Source organism: Peromyscus eremicus, chromosome 7, assembly GCF_949786415.1.
Source record: "Peromyscus eremicus chromosome 7, PerEre_H2_v1, whole genome shotgun sequence".
NCBI classification, from domain to species: Eukaryota; Metazoa; Chordata; class Mammalia; order Rodentia; family Cricetidae; genus Peromyscus; species Peromyscus eremicus.
In genome coordinates, this window is record NC_081422.1 from 31,009,162 (window position 1) to 31,026,503 (window position 17,342).

Here is a 17,342-nt window from a genome sequence, read left to right on the forward strand (position 1 = left end):
ATATCATAATTACGCTTTTTACAACCACCTCCGAAATAGGAATTGTTTCTCCCCTTTTTCTCTTTGAACAACCAATATTCATTGAGCTCAAATAATTTGGCGGCAGGTCCAAGATGTGAGTTAGGAGTTTGCAGGGCCAAAAGGCAAGATGCTTGCACCAGGCGACACTGAGCCTTTTCCGATCTCTCAGAATTCTGTCACCTGCCCCAGTGAAGTCGGAGTGGGTGAGCTGGGGAATCAAAGGGAGCTACCTAAGGAACTAAATCTAGGGAGTTGTTTAAAATCGCAGGGTCACCAGGGAAGAGCAAAACTAGGTGGCTCCTCCAAAGGTAGGCGGGCGGGGCGGGGCCTGGGCGGGAACCGGGAACGTGCAGTGGGGTGCACCGGCTAGGAATGCCGCCTCTCCCGGGCGAGCGAAGGTGAGGGGAGAGTGAGTGTAGACCTGACGGGCGCCTCCGTGTCTCGCCCAGACAGCTCGTCCTCACCGGGTCTGCAGCACCCGAGGCTTCAGCCGCACTTGCCCGCGGGGGTGTCGGTGCCGAGCGGGCGGACAGGTGGCGCGCAGGCGCCCGAGCGCGGAGCGTCCCCCCTCGGAGGAGTGGTACGGCCCTGCCCGCCGCTGATCTGGCAGGCTGCGCGCGCACCCCGCGGCGGGGCGCGGGCCGGGGAGTCCCGGCCTCTGCGGCCCGCCTCCGTCTCCGCCGGTGCCCTCCTCCCTCGGCTCTGGTGCCGGGCGTCCGCGCGCTCCGCGGGGAGGAGCGCGGCCGCGGGGGCGCGCCCCGGGACTCCGCCCCCCAGCTCCCCTCCCGGAGCCCGGGTGCCCGGCTCGCGCGGCTCGGTACGAGACGGGGACCTCGCGCCGCCCCAGCGCCCCCGCCCCGCGTGCGAGGCGCCGCGCCCTCCGGCCGCCCTGCCCGGTGCATGGAGGGGCCCGTTCGGATCGCAGCCGCCGCCGCCGCCAGCGCGCGGGGGGATGACCTGGGGGTGGCTCTCGGAGCCGGCTGCCGCGCAGGAGGTCTGGGGGCTTAGCCAGCCCCGCGGAGAGGTGCGGGGGTCCCGCGGCAGGGTCCCCGAGGGTGGCCCCGGGGTCGCGGGCTCGGAGCCGCACGGCTCGGGAGCGGGAGGTCCTGGGGAAGCGGCGGCCAGCTTGCCCTCAAGATGCAGAGGGTTTGAGGTGGAGGGGTAGCTGAGGGATGCCCGGCAACCGGCTCACCGCCGCGTCCTAGGGCGCTTGGAGCCACCTCGCAGGAGGAGGCGGGGTGAGGTGTCAGTGACACGCTGAGGTCTTCTTCGGAGATCTGCCAGGGCAGGTGGGGTGCAGCGTAGCTGAGGGCGCCGGCGCTTTCCCCAGGGGAGCCGTCTCTGTCTCCCCTCTCCATCCCCGCAGAGTGCCGAGCAGAGACAGTGATTTATGTGTAGGGAGAAGCAAGAGAAATTTCCTGCACAATGTATCTTTCTCTGCCTTCACAGACTCAGTGACTTCCCAGCCCCAGGGAGTGTATTTTTTCCTTCTCTTCTGTAAAGCTTTCTGTGGCTCGCATTATCATTTACTAAATACTTTAAATACATCGCTATTTATTTCAGCCTGCAGCTTCAGACCTTTGTTGCTTTCTCTCCACTTTTAGGAATTTCAGTAATAAATCACCGAGGGGGATAGATAGACTCCCTTGCCCTTCGCTTCATTGTTCTCCCTAACCCCACCAAATCAGGTGGAAGGCCCTCGAGAAAGGAACTCGCCACAGAATGCCTGCCTTTCCTCACGGGGACCACAGAGGGTGGCAGGTGTTTTAAGGGCAGACTGCTCCCCAGTTGGGCTGTCGAATTTAGGGAACCTCATTAACAGAAAGCTAGCCTTTGTGTCCTTCATCAGACACCTTGGGAAACAGGAGGTTGGACTAAAAGGTAACGTGAGATTTGGTCTCAGGCCAATGCTAGGAATGATGAAAGGCTAAGTGACTTAATTCAGAGTCCATGCCTCACTGATAGCATACCCCTCGGATTCCCACTGAACGTTTGGCATAGCTCAAGGACTGTCTGCCAGGAGGAGGTGGGTAGGGGGCTGGAGAAGAGGTGCCTTATTTTTAATGTAATTCTAGACATTCTGTTACATTTTTATAACTCCTCCTTTCCAGTTTACTTATAGATGAAAATGTGGGATATGGCTAGTTTAACTTTTAGGATAAGACAAGAGAAAACATTCAGACATTTTCTGGGAATTTTAATTAGTGTTGAACTGGAAAGAATTCTTAGAAACTCAGAGGCACCGAATACTGTAGCCTCTGTTATGCACATGTTGAAATAAATTGCTACATGCTTTAAGTTATATGAGAAGGATGGAGAAAACCTGTTTCATTTTGTAAAGACGTGCCTTGGGTGTATGTTTGGCAGTGTGTAAAGGAGAAACGTTTATATTTCCATAAAACACACAAATGTATATTGTTTAACTTTCTTGCAAAAACTCGGGTACAGTATTTGGGAAGTCTTTCTTTGAACGGTTTAATCACCTAACAAAATCAGTCACTAGAGGTGCTGTGCTATTGTTTGTGTAGTAACTCACTTGGGATGCTTTGATTGACTGCTGTGGTTCTCATCAGCCTCTGCCCTGCAAAGCACTTAAACAGCACTGACTTTCAAGCAGAAGTATGAAGAATCTGAGGACCTGATGTACACTAGTCCAACTTGTGTAGGCTGCTTCCTGCATCTCCCTTTCTTCTGGCAGGGTTTGCAGGTGGCTTGACGTTTTTGTGGAAGGCGTTAACTTCACTTTAAGATAGGACCCTCCCCCGTCATCAAGGCATATATAGAGGAGTGCCCAGGGATAGGAACTTGTGTCATAGGGTGGTGCTCCACAAAGTCAGGTAAAATTTAATAACTGCTTCTTATAATTTCCTCTTATTTTTCCTGTGTGTGCATACTCTCAAGGTTCGCTAGACAGTTTCTTTTTCTCTCTCTCTCTGTTTTGTCTCTCTCTTTCTTCCTTCGTTTCTTTCTTTAATGACAGTAGGATTTTTCTTCTCTGGAGATGTTTCTTTTGTGAACATATAGACAAAAACTTGATGAATGTTTCTAAGTAAAATACTAGGGAAGTGATTTCAGGAATTAACCATTATCTTTGTAGAATCAAGATTATAAAAGATAATGACTTGGAAAATTTGTTGTTTTAATGTGTGTTATTAGTTAACATCATGTGATCAGCATCTCCACTGTGTAGAATTGTAGCTAGGACAGTACATTAGACGTGTAGATGAATTGTCTACAGGTAGGCTTTCTTTAGCTTAATGATCTTAATACAAACTAATTAAAATAGGAATCCTGAGTCTGGTTGCTAACTGTACTGCGGTGAAGGAGTTTCTTCTTCTTCTTCTTCTTCTTCTTCTTCTTCTTCTTCTTCTTCTTCTTCTTCTTCTTCTTCTTCTTCTTCTTCCTCTCCTTCTCCTCCTCCTCCTTCTCCTTCTCTTTCTCCTCCTCCTTCTTCTTCTTTTCTTCTTCTTCAACATTGTGCTGTTTTGTTTGTTTATTTTTGACTGGCGCTTTTTTCCCCCCATGAGATTTTTACTCACCTAGATTGAATTAGAAAATGTTACATTGTTTTTATTTATACTTTTACATTGTATCCAAACACTCCATGTGATAAATTTGTATTGTGTAGGTGGCATGCACCCGCTATGTGCAGGAAGGGAGGGGTGTATTTGTTTATTGTTAAAATTAAGGGGTAGTATACAATAATATACTTGTCACTTTTAAAATACTGGGTTACATTGAAATGAAAAGCTGTGTTGTTTTTTTTTCTCCTTTAAAAAAAAACCCTTCAAGTTTTCTCTCATTGTTTGTGCACTTTCCCTCCATTGTCAGGCTTAAAACATACAGTATCATTGTCATCTGGCCCCTGAATAATGGTCCTGAGGTGATATTATTAATGTGGCTTTTTAAAATCAAACTAATTATACTTGCCTAAAAGAGCCACATGTGTGTGATTCTAGATGCCTGGTGCCTTTTGAGAGCCCTGGAGACAAGCTAGTGAATAGAGCTGAAAATTCATTCTGTATTTGATTAAATGGAACAGACTCGCTGCTCCTTACCCCAGCAGGGGCTGTGAGATCTCTTGATCCCCGAAGCGGCTCCTAGACCCTGGGAATTCCATTAGCGAGCACCTGAGGAATTTCTGCCCTGCAGTGCCTTTTTTGTATGTGTGTATGTGTATGTGTGGAGAGGGAGTAGAGCTGAGTAGTGATGGGGAGGGGGAGTGGAGGGGGCGGAGAGCAGGCTGCATTAGAAGGCTCCATATGTTAGTAGATCTAAAATCAAGGCATGACTTAACAGCTTATCTTGTAAGAGAAAAGCCCAACCCAAAGGCGGACAGCTAGTGGGGACTTAATATAGGCAGGGCTGTGGTGATGTGCTTTTAGCACTGAAGCGAACCCTAGTGTAAGTACAGAGAGCTGCTCTGCTCTCCCTCTGAACACAAGCATATACACGTTTGCAGCCTTGGTAAGTTTTCTTTGAATGATCTTTGGATAAATATGTGAAATTGTATTACAGTGTGCTCTTGCCTGTGAGGGCTGGTATGTTGTGTAATGACTTAAAACTTGAGAGCAAAGTCGGGCTTTTATGGCATGTCGATTGCCTGTGCAAAAATGAAATGCTTGCTTGAATAGGCATATTTTAGTTTGTATCTTTGTTTCCATCTGATCTTGTTATGTTTCTTCTTATTATAGAATTTAAATTCATTTTCTCCTCTCTCTTTTCTGTTAGCGTTTTAAGGAATTCTGTTGGCTCTCTAGTATTTCGAGCCGTTGCTCTGCAGACTTGCCAGCGGCCCCAAGTAAATGAAAATATAATTTGCAAAAACATTCTGCACAATTTCTGGAGCAGATTTGTGGAGAAGCATTGGTGTGTGTCTTCTTCTGCTCCTTCTTGCTCTGCCCTCTGTATAGTTTGAAAACCTTTTTTTTTTTTTTTTTTTTTTTTTTTTTTCAGAGTACTAGCCCAGTTCAGTTCTTGCATACTTTTCACAGAGGACGGGTTGGGGTTTGTGGGTGGTATTGCTAATTGATTTTCATCTTCTGAGAATGTGAATCACAATGTGAGCGGTTTTCAGCTCGCGTAGAATGCAGCGGGATGTTTGATGGCTGCTGTAATATATTTTAATGTTAGCTAAAATCATGTAGATAGTGCAGTTCTTTCTTCCCCATCCCCATGTAGTACTGTGCCAGGTTCTCACAATACATGTTTAGAATATAAAGAACCCCCTTTGAGAATATGTTTACTTATTTTCCTCCTTCACCCAGGGCATGTCTTCTAAGAAGTAGATTAAACTCTGAAGCCAGCTTCTGTCTGAATTAACAGTTTAGTTTCTGTGTAATATCTTTTGATGGCCAGAGATAATTAAAAACAAACAAACAAAAAACCTTTATATAACATTTTGTTCTGCTGTATGTGAGTTGGAATATGAGTAGGAACTTCAATTCTTGGATGCCAAGGCTGTGCCTTTTAATAGAGAAAAAAAAGTGTATGCTGCTTCCATTATTGAACTTGCCTTGCATATTCTGTTCATGTTTCCTTGCTTGAAGCTGTGTGTTGACTTTTATTTTTATGTTACTGTAATAGAAATTGAATTAAGAGGTTGACATAGAATTTGCTTTTCAGCTGCTCTTATTGTTTATGTGAGTTTGAACAATGATCTTGACCTTGCCTTGGATCCTTTATCTGTAAAATGGGGATTAAATGGATAGGATATCTCCCCACTGTGGGATTAAATGAGTTAATGAAAGTAAAACATTTGGCAGATAGTAAAACTTCTATAAATGTTAGCTGCTGTTATTTTTATTGATTCCTCCTGTGCCTGTTAGTGTGTTACTTTGGCTTAAAAGCGATTCCTTTCAAGTTCTAAATAAGGAGGAAGTCTTGGAAGTTTGTAACAATGTGTCCCATGTAATTGCTACAACTTGATCTGTTAAAATTTTCTTAAATTTCCAGTTGAAACTTAGAAAACATTTGGAAACAATGTGTGGAGCCTTTTCCAATATAGTTAAAGGTATGCACAAGGGTCCACCCCTGGTGGCAGTGAGCAGCAAATGAACGTTAGGTAAGCACTCACCTGTGCAATCATTAGCTCGTCCAGTTGCATTTCCTTTGCCTGGGAAGGCTCCTTGGTGCTCTTCCTCAGCTTTCCTCTCTCCCTGCAGACAGCAACTCAGTCTTGCCATAGGATACTTGCCCCTGTTCTTGAACTTGGAGAAAGAGTCATACAGTGGCGGCATTCCTGCTCAACTCCTTAGGCCTGTGCAGTTTGTCCATGCTATTGTGTGCAGTGCTTAGTCATGCTTTTAAAGTCGGTACAGAGTCTTTTGTGTGTTTTGAAATTTATTTTATTGCCTCTTGGGGTATATGGTCATTGGCAGAAAAAAGAAAAATAACATTTCTTCATGAATTTTTAGAAAACCAACTCCCAGTGGCTATTTTAGAAAAAATAACTATGATGTCATTTTTTTAATGTAAAACTGAATTGGAGGTAATTCATTTAGCTTCTTTCCAATTCCTTATGAATCCTCTGATAATACAATTATTTTCTGTTCGTTTTTTAGGAGGTAAAGGAAAGGGCTTCAAGATAGAGAGAAAGGAGTATGTGAGATAGTGTATTATCTTCATGTTCAGGGCTAAGCACCCTGATCAATACTTAGAATTTGGCAGAAATAACCACCAGCTCATCTATAGTGTCCTGTTTTTTGAGTTGAAAATGTAATTGCAGAATGCTTATATATACACACACATGTGTTTTTGTGCAGATAATGTTTTTTTGATTTTAAAAAAGCCTATCAAAAATTGAAGAGCATAGAGCTAAGATGTTATGGTCTGGGAAGACTTTGAAGAACAAGGCCACACACTTCTGTTGTGGAGAGTTTTAGCCACTGTCTGAACAATCGCCGTACATTGAGAAGCTCTGTTTGTGCTTTTTGAAATTCCTTAATATGGGGAATGAAATTTATCTCACAAGCAGTAAAACAAAAAAAAAAGTAATAGCGATGGATATGAAGTTTTTCTTTTTCAAAACTTGTAGAAACTATAGTTGAGATGAATAGCTTGTACTGTGCTATTAGAAATGTTGACTGAAGGTTTTCTGGATGTTTTGCTTGGCCATTAGCCATTGTTTTTTCCTCAGGAGACATTGTATTTTTCAGCATTTGTGAGTTTATTAAATCTTTCTATTCATAGCTTCTTGACACAGGTCATTTTTCACAGACAGTCATGGGTAGGAAAGGGTCCCCCCGACTCCCAAGGAGCCTGTTATGGCCAATATGTCATTAGACGTGGGGACAGATGCAGTGGCCATTTGTGACTCATTTTTTTAAAATTATGTTTTAGATTTATTTTTGGGGTATGAGTGTTCTGCTTGCATATATGTGTGTGCTCTTAGAAGAGGTGATCAGATCTTTGAACTGGCCTCACCAGTGGTTGTGAACCACCATGTGGGTGCTGGGACAGACCCAGGTCCTCTGCAGGAGCAAGTGTTCTTACTCCTGAGCGGTCTCTCCAGCCTGCATCTTTTTTTTTCTGTAGGGGCACTTGTAGATGCAGATTATATTCCAAATGAAAGACCTGTCCCATAAATGGATCCACCTCATGCAAGGTTATGCATGCTATTTGGAAGGCCGTGAGTCCTTCTGGACTATTCTAATGGTGTTTGCCAAGGATGATGTGTAAAGAATTTCATATGTGGGTGAGAGACTGGACCATTGACCTCTGAGGGCCTTTGTGGAAATGCCAAGGTTCCATGAAATAGATTTTCATGCTGTAGTTCAGCCACATACCCATCATAGCATAATTCTAAAGGAAGAAAATATGTCCTATTTCCAAATAAATACATTTTCCCAAACTAACCCTGTCTTAAAATTGGAGACTGCTACTTGACCTGCTCTTTGCATTTTAAGTATGATTCTTAATTTATTAGTAACCATTATGTCAGTTATTCTTTCTGTCTTTTTGCAATTTTTATTGTAGGGAGAATAGGGACCTGTAAGTTGGCCTAGGCTACAATAGTGAAACCCCATCTTTAAAAACAAAACAAAACCAAAATGGAGATACAGTGGGTTTTCTAACAGTTGGATTTATCAGTATCAGAAGTGATTACTTGGTAAGTATAGTGTTTCTGTCAGTCTAGTTAATATTCATTCGCTCCTACAAATTAAATGTAAAGAGTATCAAATATTCATATTGTCTTCCCATCATCCAAACTTTTTCAAACTTCAATTTCAAGACAGAGAAAAAAAAGCCAACACCAGTGACTTAACAACAAAACTAATTGGGATTGGTCTGGGATCCACTTTTAGCTGTGTGCATAACTCCTATCTACAAAATGGCATTTTTTATTAATAATTGGTGTTTAGAGTAGTTGGCAGCACTATGTGATCTTGAATCATCAAAGTAATATTTTTTCTCTCTTACAAAACAGGAAAGTATATTTAGTTTTTAACCATGTTTAAATTTAATTTATTATCATTAGTGAGAGTGTGTGTGTGTGTGTGTGTGTGTGTGTGTGTGTGTGTGATGATGTGTGCAGCTGTGGATTCTGGGGCAGAACTTTGGTCATGAGGCTTCCGTTGCCAGCCCTTTGACCTGCTGAGCCATCTCCAGCCCAAGTTCCTACTGTCCATATTTATGTTTGCACATAGCTGCCCAACCCCCTCTCCTGGAAGCAGGTCTTGCTCATTGTCTTTTCTCTATGGCTGTTGCCTTATCTCTCCAGCTTCCTTTTCAAAATTCAAGACGGAGGTGGGGGGGAGTGGGGGATAAAAAAGTGAGGGGACTCTCCCAAAAATTAAACCCCGAAAGAAATAAACTCTGTGACCCTTTCCTAAACAGCTACTAGGTCATTCCCATGTTCCTGTCTTCCAAACCATCATCATTTGCCTGAGTAATGATGTTCCTCAAACCTAAGTCTGATCATGTGCCTGCTCCCCATAAAAATCCTCAGGTCTCCAGCATTTTTATAAGTTTTCCTTTGTTTTAATTATGAGTGAGTCTATGCATGTGAGTGCAAGTGGACAGAAGAAAACCTCAGATCTCCTGCAGCTGCAGTTACAGGTAACTGTGAGTTCTCTTAACGGCTGATCCATCTCTCCAGCCCCTGAAAATTTTGTTTGTTGTACTAGGGATTGAACCTAGGGCCCCAGATACACTAAGCCAATGTTCTACCACTGAGCTAGGGCCCCCAGTGCCTGGATCTTTCCGGGGAGTGCACAAGATCAGTTGCATACCCCCAGATTTGCATTCTGTGAATACACCATGCTTCAATGTCTCGCTCTCCCCATCTCCCCCCACTCCCTTTTATGAGCTAGGGTCTCTTGTGGCCTAGGGTGGCTTCAGACTCGTAAACTTCTGATTTTTTTGTCTCTACCTCTCAAGTGGTAGAATTCCAGGTATGTGCTACTATGCCTGGGTTATGGGGTTCTAGGGATAGAACTTAGGGCTATATGTGTACTAGGTAAGCACTCTTCCAACTGAGCTACATTCCCAGCTTGGTGTTTCTCTTTCATGCTGGGAACATGACTTGCTTAACACTTAGGTCATAATTATATCTACCGTTGTCAGACTTGTACTGTTAAGGACAATGTAGGTCCTCCCCACCATCTCCCATTCTTACCCTACTGATCATCTAATACTAAAATGCCTTGAAAACCCTGATGTACATTTGAATACTTGGGAGAATATTAAAGTATAAATTGTAGTTTGGTAGGATGGCTGGAAGTCAAAAATTTCCCTTTCTAATAAGCTTCCACATGTTGTTTGTTATGGTTGGGATCTAAAGTGTGCCCTCCACCCTAAATTCATGTGTTGATGGTTTGATTGGATCACGAGGAAGCTAACTTTATCAATGGGTTAATTCGTTAATGGGTTCCTACAGATTGGGCTATGAGGAGGCAGGGCCTAGTTGGAGGAAAGTGGTTTGCTGGGACATGCCTTTGAAGAATGGAATTCTTGGGATCTACTTTTCTCTCTCTCCCTGCTTCCTGGCTGCTAGGAGGTCAGCAGCCTCCTGTGCCATGACTGTCTACTGTCATGAGGTCCTGCCTCACCTCAGGCCTGTGGAGGCTGGGCTGGCCACCATGGTCTGAAGTCAGTGTGCCAAAGTGAATCTTTTTCTCCCTTGTGTTCTCAAGTGTTTTGTCTTAGTGGTGAGGAACACAATGTTGAGCGATTAGGTAGAGCGCAAGGAGTAGCGGGATACTAGGCTCTTCCCTCTAGATCTTTGAGTGATCTCAACCCAGTTTTTCTTACAAGAATCAAGTGAAATCAGATTTTCAGTGCCAAGTTCAGGGAAAAATCACATAGCTCCTAATCATGAAGATGGAAGAGAGTTTCAGAAAAACAACAAAATATAGCTAAATGTTAAGAACTGTGGAATATCAACTCTTGGTACTCTGATGCATGTCAGGTATTTTGAATAGTTTAGCAATTTTATGTATTTAAAATCTGTTTTTGTTCTGTGTAACATCATTAGTGCCTAGGGAGCTGAGGTCATGTTTTGCTTGTTTGTGTGTTAACTGGTTATTATTACAGGGGTTCCCTTGAGTGTGTAAATACCAGGAAATACATCCTGGCTTCTGTCTCTTTGCCAGGGAAATTTCTGACAGTTACTGGGCTTTCGTGGTATCAGAATAACTGTAATTAGTAGTCTCTGTTTTATAATAATTCTGTATCTGTTCAGTGAGTAATTGTACATATTGCCTGGCTGGAGGTAAAATTGGCAAGGGAAAGGAATATTTAATGGATAAAATACTACCTTATCAGGCCATGAGATTATTGTAGTGACATCAGAACTTGGCAGCCCTTTTTAGTCCAGTAAAAAGAGAAAAAAGGCATCATGATCTGGGAAGGAGACATTCCCCTGCCCATTTCTTTTGGCTGCTTTTCCTGCTTTTGGCCTTGGGGAGTATGTATAACAAATAACAACATGGTGAGTCACACATGTAAGAAAGAACAAGGGGTGAACAGTTTTAGCTTGAACAGAAGTACTTATCCCTCACCTGTGTGTCAGTAGTACCCAGTTCCTGTCATGTTGGAGACTTGGAGGGCAGGAGGGTAGCCCTGAGAAAGCCTCACTGACACAAGGGCTTCCTCCTCGTGGTTTACATTCTGTATCTGGGGGCTTGGGAACGTGTGAGATGGTGATGTGATGGTGAAGGCTGAGTGCGGGACGGAAATGGTTTTCAGTGGTTGGCCTTGTAGCGCCTCACCTTTAGCTTCAGTCGACCTTGGGACTAGGAAATTCCAAAAAGAAAATGCTAAGTACTTAACAGCTTTAAAAATTCGGGTGGAACCACACTGAAGGCTTACTACTGTGCTGTGCCCATGACTTACCTCATAGGTACATCCTTCTGCAGGATTGCCATTTTACTCTTTTTAGTATCAGAATGTTTATTTGGGGTGTGTGTGTGTGTGTGTGTGTGTGTGTGTGTGTGTGTGTGTGTGTGTGTGGTGGTCAGGTATGTATGAGCTATGTCTGTGGCATGCATGGAGGCAGAAGGCAACTCAGGAGTCTATTGTCTTCTACCTTGTGGGATCTAGGATTGAACTCAGGTCTTCAGTCCTGGGTACAAACCCCTCTACTGGATCAACTGTTGGTGCTATTGTCCAGACGGGGTCTTGCTGTGTACCACCTGGTTAGCCTCTGACTTGCAGCACTTCGCCCATCTTCTCTCCAGGGGTTCCTGGGGGCTCTAGGACTCCATTTTAGAGTAGTTGTTGAGTCTTCCTTTAAGCCTTGGATGCCCATGCAGAAGGAAATGCACGTTGTTCTGTACTGAGAAGCACACACATTTGTGCTGAGATGGTGTGGATAGGTTAAATGTCTTTCTAACTCTGTTGTACACGTGTACATCCCCTTAGTGTTTTCAAGCTATATTCTGATTGGATTGGCTCTAAGTTCTAAATTGGTGTAGCTTTATTTATATTTATTGAAAAATAGGACTTTAAAAAGATAACACAAGTCTCTTTTGAGGTTATAACAAAAATAAACAGATCCTTTTTCTCCCTGGGTCTGATTCCAAGCTCTAGTTACCATATTTTAAATTATTTTGTAATTTAGTTGGATTTCTCCCTTAAAATAAATTTTATTGGTCTTGCTTTGAATATCATTGTCTTTAGGACTTTCATATAAATTTCATCATGTGTTTGAGCTAAGTTCTTTTTCCTGCCTCTCCTGGCTAGCTGAAGTTCATTTTGAGTCATTCAAAGACTGGTTGTTACCCCTGGTCTCCTATGAAGCTGGCAAACACAGTTGTCATGATTGGTTATTCCTTTTGTGTTTGAGGATGTATTTTAAAAAGAGCTATTGTCATAGTGGTTAGGTCTTAGAATAATTTCCCATTTGTTGCTATGACAGCAGCCGCAGTGGGGTTTTCAATAACACAATGCAGCTTGTGGAGGTTTGCTATCTGGCCTTTGTGGCATCACATAAATTTTAGCTCAGGGATTTGACTATGTGCATATTACCAACGTTAACAGGAATCTTTCAGTTAGCTCCCAAAGTAAGTTTCCTAAATGTGAACTTTGGGGAAGTCCAGACAAATGTGCTCTCCCTCACTCTTGGAAATGATCATAAATATTATTTCAAGGGCCCTCTAAGTGTGGTACTTCTTAGTTTGAGATTTTCTTCCGAATATACAATAGATTACTAGAGAAAGGATAAGGAGGTGGCTAGCCCCATAAGCAAAGACTTTAACATTTATCTAGGTTCTTATTTTCTTAACCAGCTGTGTATATGTGTACACACACACACACACACACACACACACACACACACACACACAGAGAGAGAGAGAGAGAGAGAGAGAGAGAGAGAGAGAGAGAGAGAGAGAGAGAGAGAGAAGGGAGAGCATATTTTACTAGTTGGAATTAGAGACGTTAGCAGGCATGGAATCAAACCAGGAGGTCCCACATATAAAGTTCTACAGTTCTTCAACAACTGAGAGTGAGAAACTGTTTTGAGCTGTTCATTTGTACAAATACGGTTCTTTTTTCTCTTCATGTTGAAATGTGAGTTTTCAGGGTGAGACTGGGGAGGGGGGTGCTTTAACATTTAGTAGGCAAACAAGGTCCCCATTTGCTTGTAAAGGTTCTTTCTCATTCACTGAGAAAGACTAGCGTCTTTTGTGTGTTAGTTCACCTAGAGTGAATGCTGCCTGTGCGCTTGGGGACTCTAGCAATAAATAATATGTGACAAAAGAGTGAAGTATTGCTTTTGCAGAGGAAGGCTCTTGTCTGTTGGGGTGTCCTGCAGACTTATGAGAATGGTGCCTCCAGGAGATTGGGAAAGAGAAGTCCTGACCTAGTCTGGGCATTGCATGCACACAGACCGACAGGCCGAGGAGGAGCTACAGACACCCTGTCCTCGGTCCCCCTGCTGAGCAAGTACAAACTCTTGTTTTCTGGTTCTTTTTATTCCTTTTATAGAATACATTTCTCCTGCCCCTTGTTTCTGATACTGATCATTTCTTAAATAACCTCTGCAGAGCCCTTTCTACTTTACACAGTATTTCACAGCTGTCCTTTTCTTTTTCCTTCTCTACTTCTAAGAAATGCTTGAGACGATAAGGTTTTTGTGAGCAACGAGTCCTGAAGGCCATCTATGAGCACTGGTATCAGATGCAAAGGTTTTGATCTAGTTCAAAGTCAGGTGGCCTTTCAAAATCTCCCTGTTGAGTGCTGGAAAAGTGTTACTTGAAATTTCTAGCTTTTCAGACTTAATTTAGGTCGCAAGTGCAAATTTGTATGTGCTTAGTAATAGATAAAAATTGTTAAATTCTGTGCTTCTCTTTTGTCTTTAATAGTTCTAAACCATAATTTCTACATTCTAGAGTTGATTGACCTAATGGAAAACACTGAAATGAGTTTTGCTAAGCTAAAATTGACTCCCTGGTGTCTTATATTTCATTTCCTTGCCTAGTTTCTGGATCCTGGCTTTCTAACTTTTTCTTTGGAACAGAGAAAATGCTTGGACGCTTAGACACTCTTTTACACTGTTATCTTGGCTGAATGTGCAACTTGAAAGGCTTTTCCAGTTAGAGTAAAAGCAAAAGCAAGGAGGACATTTTAGAAGTAAAGTTCATTTTTTTTTCCTTTATGTTTTTGGTTATGGAACAAACGCAATCTCTAAATCGCTATGTTCTGTCTCTGATCTTACGGGTTACTCTCTGGTATTCCTTGTATCTGAAATGTGACTGGTGATATTGAGACCAAATTTTGCTTTTCATTTCTTGGTTATGTGAGGGGTTTCAAGCTTCGTAGGTTTTAAGTAATTCAGCATTACTTTGGCCAGTTGTTAACAATTTCTGTTTTGTTTTCTATCATGGTAATGCTGGCTAAGACAAAAGTCAGTGTTGAAGCATCTCACCATGTCTAATTTGTGTTATTTTGGGGTAGATCATCAAAATACTCATTAACTGCTTAGTGACGTGGTTTCGAATGGTTGGTGGCCAGATTGAGAAGAAGGGAAAAGCAGACATCCTTAGGGCTAGAAATTGCCCTTCTCATCTATTGGAAAAGGCTGAGTTGTATCACAGCCCAGTGCGACTTCCAGAGAGAGGTGTGAGGTTGTTTATTTTCACTCCGGAGATGTATATACTGCAGAAGGAAAACTCTGGCCTGGCTTAACCTAAGCAAGTCATTACTTATCTACGATCTGGCAGGCAATTTGATTAAGGCTGACAGAGCTCATATAATATCAGAACCAGACCCTCCTGATGATTGATGATGCTGGGCTGTGAGGATTTTATGGTTTTTGTTTTATTATTTTTTTTAACTTGAAAAGAAAAAAACTGAACAAGAACGAATACTAATTCTGATTTGTATTTGCCAAGAATAAATTGTCTGATATAATTTTATCTCTAGTAACTTGTATTAATATGGTTGCTATTTCGTAGGTGGCAGTTAAACGTTTTTTAGAATAGTGTCTTAGTTTTCGTCTGCAGGTTAGTGACTTTATACTGTTTCTGGTGCCTTGTACATGGTAGGGTAGGCTTGTGTTCTGCACTCTATGTAGCTTCAGTCTTTTACTTGAGGTCCTGCTTCCTAGCATAACATGCTTTGCTATTATATATTCCTTAGTGTAATGGGATTAACCTAAAAAAGAAAAAAAATCCCTTCATTTTCTAATAAAATTAAATCAATTTGGGAATGTTTGGCTTTAAGGCATTTTCAACTCTTTGCTTTCCAATTACAAGAAACCAACTTGACCTTTGTAATAGCATATCTGGGCCATGGAGTGTAGCTGTTGGATTCTGTGCTGGCCTCTGGGTTCCATGTCTCATTCCCATTGACACCGTGTGACTGGAATGTGCCGAATGTTCTACCTGCCTTCCTCTGACTAGAGAGTTGGGTCCAGCTAAGGAAGACCCTCCCCCCATCCCCCATCCCCCATCCCCACCACACACAGGAATCCAGGCTTTCAGGGAAGCATAGTAATTTTTGTAGTGGTGTTGAACTTGTACTCTGGAGAAAACATTGTACCACAATTCTACCAATGCACAGGCTTTAAGATATCCCATTTGGGGCCTATAAAGGAGAGGATAAAGCTTGGCTGTATTGCATTTATAGAGTTTTCATAGGGTGGTGGTCTTGTGGCTTTGGAGTTGGGTAGCATTTACAAGATTGTTTTAGCGTTTATAATCTCTGGGAATGCACATCTTGCATTTTTGAAAATATAATTCTTGCTTCATCTCCTAACACCATTCTTAACCCAAATTTGTGAAGATGTGTGTGGTAGCCCTTCCCCCCTCCATCAATAAGTTACAGTTACCACTGGGGATGTGCCATAAAAACTGACCAAGAACTACTGACCAAAACAGTTGAGTCTTTCTTTTCTAACTCTGATCTAAATACAGCATTTTAACATCCTAATTTCATACCTACTAATGAAGATGAAGTTTGTTTATGTAAATAGATCATCAAATTGATACTGCCTGAACCTACAGGAAATAACTAAATCTTCTCTTGTAGATGTATGTCAAGTTGGCAAGGTGGCAGATTGTTTAATAAATGTACTTGATTTCCCGTAGATATTTACCACATTCAAGACTGAAAAGCAGGTGTTGGCAAGAAATAGACAGATGGACCCGATGATTTTAGGATTTATTGTGGTTGGAATTTTACATGCTGAGTCATCTTCCTCCTGGGGGTTAGCATCACTACTCCAGAGGCCCTTGACTTACCACATCTTGCTGCTTTGTGACTTGGACTACAGTTCGTTATTATCGGAAACCTGGCCATCGTGTGTGATAAAATCCTGCTAGTTAGCCTGTACTGAACATCTCTGTCATAAATCTCTACATAAAGACAGTCACACCTGCACTGTGGCTACAAGGCCTTGTGGCGCAATCCTAATGTTGAGGTGTCCATTTATCCGCTGCGGTTCCTTAGCCTCCTGGTGACTCTTTTGTAGACCAGTGATTCAGGTGCCTTATTGTTGAGTCTCTTCCTCAGTGCCTTTTGATGGCAGTTCCTCTTCAACCTGTTTTCACTCTGGCCTCTGGAATTTCTTCAGTATCATACACTTCACTAATCAGTCCTCTTGGCACCCGTCTTAAATTATATGTAACGAAAATATTGGCTATGAATTTTTAGAGACTGATGTAAAATAGACAAGGAAGCACTGGCATAAAAATCAGTAAAGAGGAAAATATGGCTCCTCACTAGAAGACAGAGTTCAGTGGTCAGGCCGTAGAGCATGAAGGCCAAGGCTTTAAAGTCCCACGATGTTGGACGGTTCTTACTATTTCTTGTTGGCTTAGCAGAATGTGTTAGCATTGGAAATCAGTAGTTTGTCGACTGTGTCGTTTTCAGAGAACACTGCGGCAGTTCTTGCAGTCTAGGTTTATTCATTTGTCAAGTGTGTGAAGACTCCCTTTGTGACAGCTGCTTCCCCGTGTCGGACTCAGTGGTGAGCAAAACAGACAGGAACTCTGTAGCGCGGAGCTGACAAAGCGGTCAAACGGGGCCCGCTAGAAAGTGGCTTTTAAAAGCTCTTTAGTTTTTAGAACAGGTGAGTGGAAGGGATAGGGACTTTTCACATACTCTCAGCCTCAGCCTTACTTGTGACCTGAAAATCATCTAGCCTAGGTTCTTCATTTCCTTGTAGCCTAGCAGGGCAGGTAAGTGAGGCCTGTGCTTTCCCCTTGCGATGTCTGTTCAGCTACATTTTTTTTTTTCTCTAAGACAGGGTTTCTTGGTGTAGCCTTGGCTGTCCTAGAACTTGTTCTGTGGGCCATGTTGGCCTCGAACTCACAGAGATCTGCCTGCCTCTGCCTCCCAAGTGCTGGGATTAAAGGCATGCACCATCACCGCCC

At 42.8% G+C, this 17,342-nt stretch overlaps 1 protein-coding gene across 1 annotated transcript in view; it reads left to right on the top strand.

The window, feature by feature from the left end:
- Window positions 1-953: 953 nt before the first annotated feature.
- Cdon (cell adhesion associated, oncogene regulated) overlaps window positions 954-17,342 on the top strand; it is a 92,807-nt gene continuing 76,418 nt past the window's right edge. Inside the window, exon 1 of the mRNA XM_059267605.1 lies at window positions 954-1,045. The gene's annotated coding sequence lies outside the window, so the exon portion shown is untranslated. The remainder of the gene's footprint in view (window positions 1,046-17,342) is intronic.